At 41.0% G+C, this 7,784-nt stretch overlaps 1 pseudogene across 1 annotated transcript; it reads left to right on the forward strand.

Annotated features, from left to right (window-relative positions):
* Positions 1 to 5,414: 5,414 nt before the first annotated feature.
* On the forward strand, positions 5,415 to 7,538 carry LOC308416674 (dnaJ homolog subfamily C member 14-like; annotated as a pseudogene). Its single transcript has one exon. The product of its transcript is annotated as a dnaJ homolog subfamily C member 14-like (transcript).
* Positions 7,539 to 7,784: the final 246 nt, after the last annotated feature.

The raw sequence follows: 7,784 nt of genomic DNA on the forward strand, positions 1-7,784 counted from the left end.
AACTTGTTTCTGAAGGTAGAGCATAAGAATTGTAAGACCAGGTCCCTCTTAGAAATTACCTGCTGTCTATCTCAATTTCTCTCCATCTAAGACTGCTTTGTCTTGCTGTAACAGACCACGTGATGCTGAGTGATTTATAAAGAAAAGAGTAATATTTTAGTTCATGATTTTGGCAACTAGAAACCCCACAATACAATACCAACCTAATGTCAGACAAAGGGCAGTAAAAGTTGGCAGCCAAGAAGAGATAGCAAAGCAGGTGAGCTATAAGAGAAGGCCAACAATCTGTGTCTTAGTAACCAATTTCAGGCTGTAATAAGGTATTAATCCCTTTCTAAGGCAGTATGTTTCTGACCTAATGACATTCCGATAGGCTCCATGACTTAAATATCTTCTGTTTTTCAATTCCCTGATACTGAGGACAAAGCCCTGTAAATGGGATAGATCCCCAGGTAGGGCAGTCTCTGGATGGCCTTTCCTTCAGTCTTGGCTCCACACTTTGTCTCTATATTACCTCCCTTGTGTATTTTGTTACCCCTTCTAAGAAGAACTGAAGCATCCATGTTTTGGTTTTTCTTCTTTTTGAGTTTCATGTGGACTATTTCTTGGTTATTCACAGATTTTGGGCTAATATCCACTTATCAGTGAGTTAATACTATGTGTGTTCTTTTGTAACTGGTTTACCTCACTCAAGATAATATTTTCTAGTTCCATCTATTTGCCTAACAAATTCATTAATCCATTGTTTTTAAGAGCTAAGTAGTACTCTGCTGTGTCAATGTAACACATTTTCTGTATACATTCCTCTGTTAAAGGACATTTGAGTTCTTTCTAGCTTCTGATTATTATAAATAAGGCTGCTATGAACATGGTGGAACATGTGTCCTTGTAATATCTTTGTTGGAGAATATTTTGGGTACATACTCAAGAGTGGTATAGCTGGGTCCTCAGGAAGAAATATTCCTAATTTTATGAGGAAACACCAAACTGATTTCCAGAGTGGTTGTACCAGCTTGCAATCCTACAAACAATAAAAAAAAGTGTTCCTTTCTCTTCACATCCTTGCCAACATCTGTTGTTAACTGAGTTTTTGATCTTATGCATTCTGACTGGTGTGAGGTAGAATCTCAGGGTTGTTTTGTTTTGTATTTCCCTGATGTTGCAGAATATTGAAAATGTCTTCAGGTGCTTTGCAGCCATTATATATATTCCTCAGTTGAAATTTTTTGGTTTAGATCTGTACCCCATTTTTAAAAGGGTTATTTGGGTCTCTGAAGTCTAACTTCTTGAGTCTTTATATATATATATATTAGATGTAAGTCCTCTATTGGATGTAGAATTGGTAAAGATCTTTTCCAAGTCTTTTGGTTGCCATTTTGTCCTGTTGATAGTGTCCTTTGCCTTACAGAAGCTTTACAGTTTTATGAGGTCTCATTTGTTGATTCTTGATCTTAGAGCATAAGCCAATGTGTTCTGTTCATGGAATTTTTCCCTGTGCCTATGCGTTCAAGGCTGTTTTCCATTTTCTTTTCTATTAGTTTCAGTGTATCTTGTTTTACGTGGAGGTCCTTGATCCACTTGGACTTAAGCTTTGTACAAGGATATAACAATGGATTGATTTGCATACTTCAACATGCCAGTTGGACCACCACTATTTGTTGAAGATGTTTTTTTCCACTGGATGGTTTTAGCTCCTTTGTCAAAGATCAAGTGACTATAGGTGTGTGGGTTCCTTCATGGGTCTTCAATTCAATTCCATTCACCTACCTGCCTGTCTCTGTACCAATACCACGCAGTTTTTATCACAATTGCTCTGTAATACAGCTGGAGGTCAGGGATGGTGATTTCCCCAGAAGTTCTTTTATTGTTGAAATAGTTTTTGCTCTCCTGGGTTTTCTGTTATTCCACATGAATTTGCAAATTGCTCTTTTTAACTCTATGAAAAATTGAGATAGAATTTTGATGGGGAATGTATAGAATCTGTACATTGCTTTTGGCAAGATGGCCATTTTTACTATATTAGTCCTGTGAATCCATGAGCATTGGAGATCTTTCTATATTCTGAGGGCATCTTTGAATTCTTTCTTCAGAGATGTTAAGTTCTTGTCATACAGATCTTTTACTTGCATGGTTACAGTCACACCAAGGTATTTTATATTGTTTGTGACTATTGTGAAGGGTGTCATGTCTCTAATTTCTTTCTCAACTTGTTTATTTTTTGACTGGAAAAAGGCTACTGATTTGTTTGGGTTAATTTTATATCTACCTGGTTTGCTAAAGTTGTTTATTTGCTGTAGAAGTCCCCTGGTGGAATTTTTGGTGTCACTTAAGTATACTATAATATCATCTGCAAATAGTGATATTTTGACTTATTCCTTTCCTTTTGTATCCACTTGACCTTCTTTTATTGTCAATTTCTCTGGCTAGCACTTCAAGTATTATATTAAATAGGTAGGGGGAGAGTGGGCAGCCTTGTCTAGTCCCTGTTTTTAGTGGAATTGCTTCAACTTTCTCTCCATTTAGTTTGATGTTGGCTGCTGATTTGCTGTATTTTACTGGTTTTACTATGCTTAGGTGTGGGCCTTGAATTTCTAATCTTTCTAAGACTTATCATGAAGGAGTGTTAAATTTTGTTAAATGTTTTCTCAGCATCTAATGATATTATCATATGTTTTATTTCTTTGAGTTTGTTTATACACTGGATTTAGTTGATGAAATTCCATATCTTGAACCATGTCTGCTTCCATGTAATGAAGCCTACTTGATTAGGATGAATGATCATTTTGATGTCTTCTTTTACTTGGTTTGCAAGAATTATATTAAGTATTTTTGCATGGATATTCATAGGGGAAATTGGTATGAAGTTCTCTTATTATGTTGGGTCTCTATGTGGTTTTGATATCAATGTAACTGTGGCTTCATAGAAGGAATTGGGTAGGAATAGTGTTTGAAAAGTATTGGTATTAGGTCTTTGTAGGTCTGAAAGAATTTTGCACTAAACACGTATGGTACTGGATTTGGTTTATTTTGTGGGTGGTTGGGTGGAGGGTGGAGGATGGAGAGTAAATATCGTCACCAAAATTATGGAAGAAAACTTTTCTAAACTAAAGAGATGCCCATGAACATCTAAGAAGCCTACATAACTCCAAATAGATTGGATCTGATCAGAAATTCTTCCCATTACATAGTAGTCAAAACACCAAATGCACAAAAAAAGCATATTAAAATCAGTAAGGAGTAAAGGCCAAGTAACATATAAAGGCAGACCTATCAGAATCACACCAGACTTCTCAACAGAAACTATGACAGCAAGAAGATCATGGAAAGATGTTATACAGATCCTAATAGAATACAAATGACAGCCCAGGTTACTATAGCCAGCAAAATTCTCAATTACCATAGATGGAGAAACAAAGACATTCCAGGACAAAACTAAATTTACATAATACCTGTCCACAAACCCAACCCTACAAAGGATAGTAGATGGAAAATTCCAACAAAAAGAATGAAAGGACACCCCCTGAAAAAGCAAGAAAGTAATCTTCTTTCAACTAACCCAAAAGAAGTTATCCATACAAATATAATTCTACCTGCAACAACAACAACAAAAATAACAGGAAGAACTAGGCTCTTAACATATGATCCTTCTTATAAGTTTTTTCTCTTTCAGAGAAATGGTTAAGTATGGAAAATTAATTTGAAGAGGCATCTTATATACTGAAGGAGAAACACTTATCTCTCATTAAATAAAACTAAGTCTACAAACAGGAAGGCAAGTTCTCTAAAGCCCCTATGAGTTTTGTGTTTTAAATAAAATACATTGCTGAGAAGCTCAAGCACAGCACAAGACTGGAGCTACTGGAGATTCATCTTTATTCACCCTGCCAGTCTCTGGCACTCATTTTGTTGTCCTCACAAAAGGGCAGAAGCAGCCAGGTGTGATGACTTATTTGGCGCAGAATTCACAGATTTTTCTCAGCTTCCTTCATTCTGCACACAAGCTTCTTACTTCAGGAAGCTACAGAAAGATGCACATTTTCTTCTCTTCTAGAAAAACACACAGAGATGTGTAGATTGTCCTGCAGCAGTTTGTATTTTGATGTTAATTCCACTTCCCCAAGAAAGGCTGCCTTGTCACATACTCAGGTGACTTCATCAGAAGCCTCCCATTTTAATTAGGAAAATAAAGGCAAGAAGAGCCTGTGATTAGGCAGAGGGAGGAAACTAGAGAGATAGGGTCAGAGGAGGGGAAGGAAGAGCGAGAGAGGGGGAAAGGTCCAAGATGGAGATCCATTCATAAAGATGAGTTAGATCCAGGTAGACCTAATTGGCATTAGGTAGCTATGAATATTTTAAAGATTTTGTAGGTCTTTCATCTTTTATATAGAAGGGCAGTTTGTATCTTTTCTATTTGATGTAATCTTATTGTGTAGAGGGTTCGTGGATTGAGAGTTTAATATATAAGCCTGTATAAAAAGCTATCGGACCTTAGAGTCATGTTTATGTTGGGTGGTGGGGTAACTAAAATATTCCAGGGTAGTAATTCCACCTAGGACAGAAGCAATAGGGCAGGCAGAGTAAATCTCCAGGGAATAGAGCCATGTGGAGAATAAAGCTTGCGAACCGAGTGACAGTGTCCTTGTGCCCAGCTCCATACTAGCAGAGCCTGCAGAGTGAAACTGCAAAGTCCATAAAGAGATAAGCCAATTCCATTTTTAATATTTACTGCAGCAGCGATCTCCAGCCAGAGATGATTAGTGATCCAGACCTGAATACAAGGAAGTATGTGTGCAGCTGTAAGTTTTTACATTTGGAAGAAAACTGGAAATGTTAAGCCACAGAATGTGCTAAACTTCGGCTTTATGTGATGATGTTTGTGTAGTCAACAGTACAGGGCACATTCTTTCACTCATACAGCTCTTTAGAGTTTACAGTGGTTTCCTCCTATATTCTGACATTTATTTACTATAAAATATCTCTCATGCAGTGGGTTTTATAAGCTACTTTTTTTCATATTGTGGTAAAATACAGAGCTAAAGCATCTCAGGGGAAGAAATACTTTAGTCCATGGTTTTAAGCAATCATAGGAGGATAGGTACGGCGATGTGTGGGTCTATACAACAGGAGTGAAGCTCTATCATGACTTAGACAGTGGGCAAGCAGAGTAAGAAACTGGCCCTGAAATTGGGATGGGCTATCATCTACAAGACTCATTTCTTCCAGCAAGGTTCCATCTTCTAAGCATCTCATACACTCACAAAACAACACCACCAGTCAGCTAGAGACTATGTGTTCAATCATATGAGCCTGGAGTTAAGCATAGAGTCATGGAAGTGGAAGTTGCTGCTCATGTAGCTCCCCTAGCCTCAGGCACTGCTGCTTGAAGCAGGAGGAGTTACCGCTGCTCTTCAGCAATGGAAGGCCGTGGCCTAAAATCCTCAGGAAACCCCGGGGTCAGGGCCCAGAAGCACCCGGGAGAAAGAGGGTTGTGTGGACCCCACTACAGCAAGTGGTTCCTCCCTTTGTGTACATCAGGATTTTCTGTGGACCTTGAAATACATTCTCAGGACTCAGAGATTTGACAGAGACTGCTCCTAATGGTACACACTGCCTCAGAGAGCGTTCCGGCCATAAGTACACACGGCCTCCAAACCCAGCCCACTGATCGGATCCAAGTCATGGTTCTCGAAGGGGTCCAAGACCACCTAGAGAAGGAGGCTACCCTGATGAGAGAGAGACATGTTCAGAAGAATCAAGAATGGACCAGGGACTCTCAAAAGAGAATGAGACTAGGTACCAGGAGGATGGGAGTCCTGATTTTCTTTCCATTCCATTTGTTCTTAACTGCAAGGGAAGCCCTAGAGTCCCCGAAAAGACTGTAAGGAAGGACCTGGCTTTTCTATCAGCTTTTGCCACCACTGCACCTCTCCAGCCTTGCGAAGAGGAAAAATTAGAAGAAGAATATGATGATGAGGAACCTCTTAAAATCGCCAGTAATTTTTCACACGTATACAGTGGAAAGAAACCCCCAGCCCAGAGGCAGAGGCACCGTTTTCTGACCAAGGAGGATGTTGGGATAGTGGACACAAAGATCCGAAGGCCCCAGGTCATCACTGGATGGTCCCAAAACGAAGTCAGACAGATAAGATCAGAGGCCTGGGACTGTGGGGAGTAGAGGAGTTATGTCAGTTTGGACAGGCAGGCTTCTGGTGGCTGGTTGAACTTTTGGTATTGGTAGGAGAGTATGTGGAAACTTGTGACCATTTCATTTACGTATGCAGGAAGCTGAAAGGTAGTGTCCTGAACCTTTTTCGAGTATGGGTGGGGGTCTGGGTCAAGAGATTGGGGGCTGGGCCAAAGTGATGTTCTAGATTCTAAGCCAGAGCTGTGCAGCAGGGCTGTTCACCTGCTTTCTTGGTGTAGTTGGTGCTTTCCTATTCCTGGCTCTAGCCTTCTTTTTTTGGGTTATCTAGAACTGGGCTGGAGGTTTTTCGTGAGTCTGGGCAACCAGTTAGGGTTTCGGAATAAGACCACTTGGCTGTTCTCACGGCTGGATTCTCCAGCCTTGGATCGTTGCTTGACTGTGTGAATCACAACTCACACAGCAGGCCGTGGCAGCAGGTGGTGAGATTAATTCGGTGGGGCTGGCTGGTCCTGCCTTGGGTCTAGCAGACGTCTAAGAAACAGGGCAATGCACCTGTGGCTAGCAGGGGATACTGCCAACCTGAAGAGGAAGTGGCCCGACTCTGGGCCATCGCTGGGGTTTCTTTTCATGTGCTGGGGGTTGAAGCGACAGCATCCGATATCGAACTAAAGAGGGCCTATAGGCAACTAGCAGTAATGGTTAATCCTGATAAAAATCACCATCTCTTGGCTAAGGAGGCCTTCAAAGTTTTGCGGGTATCTTGGGGCATTGTCAACAACCCAGAGAGGCAGAAGGAATATGAGATGAAACGAATGGCAGAGAATGAGCTTAGCCGGTCAGTGAGTGAGTTTCAGTCAAAGCTACAAGATGACCTCAAGGAGGCAGTGAATACCATGATGTGCAGCAGATACCAAGGAAAGCACAGGAGGTTTGAAATGAACAAAAAACCCAAGAGTGACAGATACTGTTCTAAGTGTAACAGGTTGCATCCTGCTGAGGAAGCAGTCTTCTGGGCAGAGTCAAGCATGTTGGGCCTCAAAATCACCTACTTTGCACTGATGGGCGGAAAGCTGTATGACATCACAGAATGGGCTGGATGCCAGTGTGTGGACATCTCTCCAGATACCCACAGAGTTCCTTACCACATCTCATTTGATTCTCGGGTACCGGGCACCAGTGGCCACCAGAGGACCACTCCAGAGTCTGCTCCAGCTGATCTGCAGTATTTCTTGAGCTGTATCTTTCAAGTACCTCCAGGGCTGATGTCCAGTGGAACTTCTTTGCCGCACCTCACCCAGCCCTGCCCACTTCGACCCCCAGGCCCAAAAGTTCAGTACCCAAGGGAGAAGACAAACGTAAACAGCAGAAGAAAGTGAAGCGACCCTTCCAATGATGGCATTTCTTCTCTTCCTTCCTCAAATCAGGGTCAGGGAGTCAAAAGGGCTGTGCACAACATAGAATGGAATTAATTCATTTTAAAATACTTCAAAAACGGATGTACTCTTTCTAGTCATACATGTTTATAAGCTAATAGATTATGTTTTATGCAGCCTACTGTTCCTTCTAGAAGGCACAGGCTCTATTCTGCTGTTCTCCGTGCGGTGTATGCTATGTGCATGACTGCCTGCACAAATGCATC

The sequence above is a fragment of the Micromys minutus genome (genome assembly GCF_963924665.1).
Source record: "Micromys minutus genome assembly, chromosome: 1".
Classification (NCBI taxonomy): domain Eukaryota; kingdom Metazoa; phylum Chordata; class Mammalia; order Rodentia; family Muridae; genus Micromys; species Micromys minutus.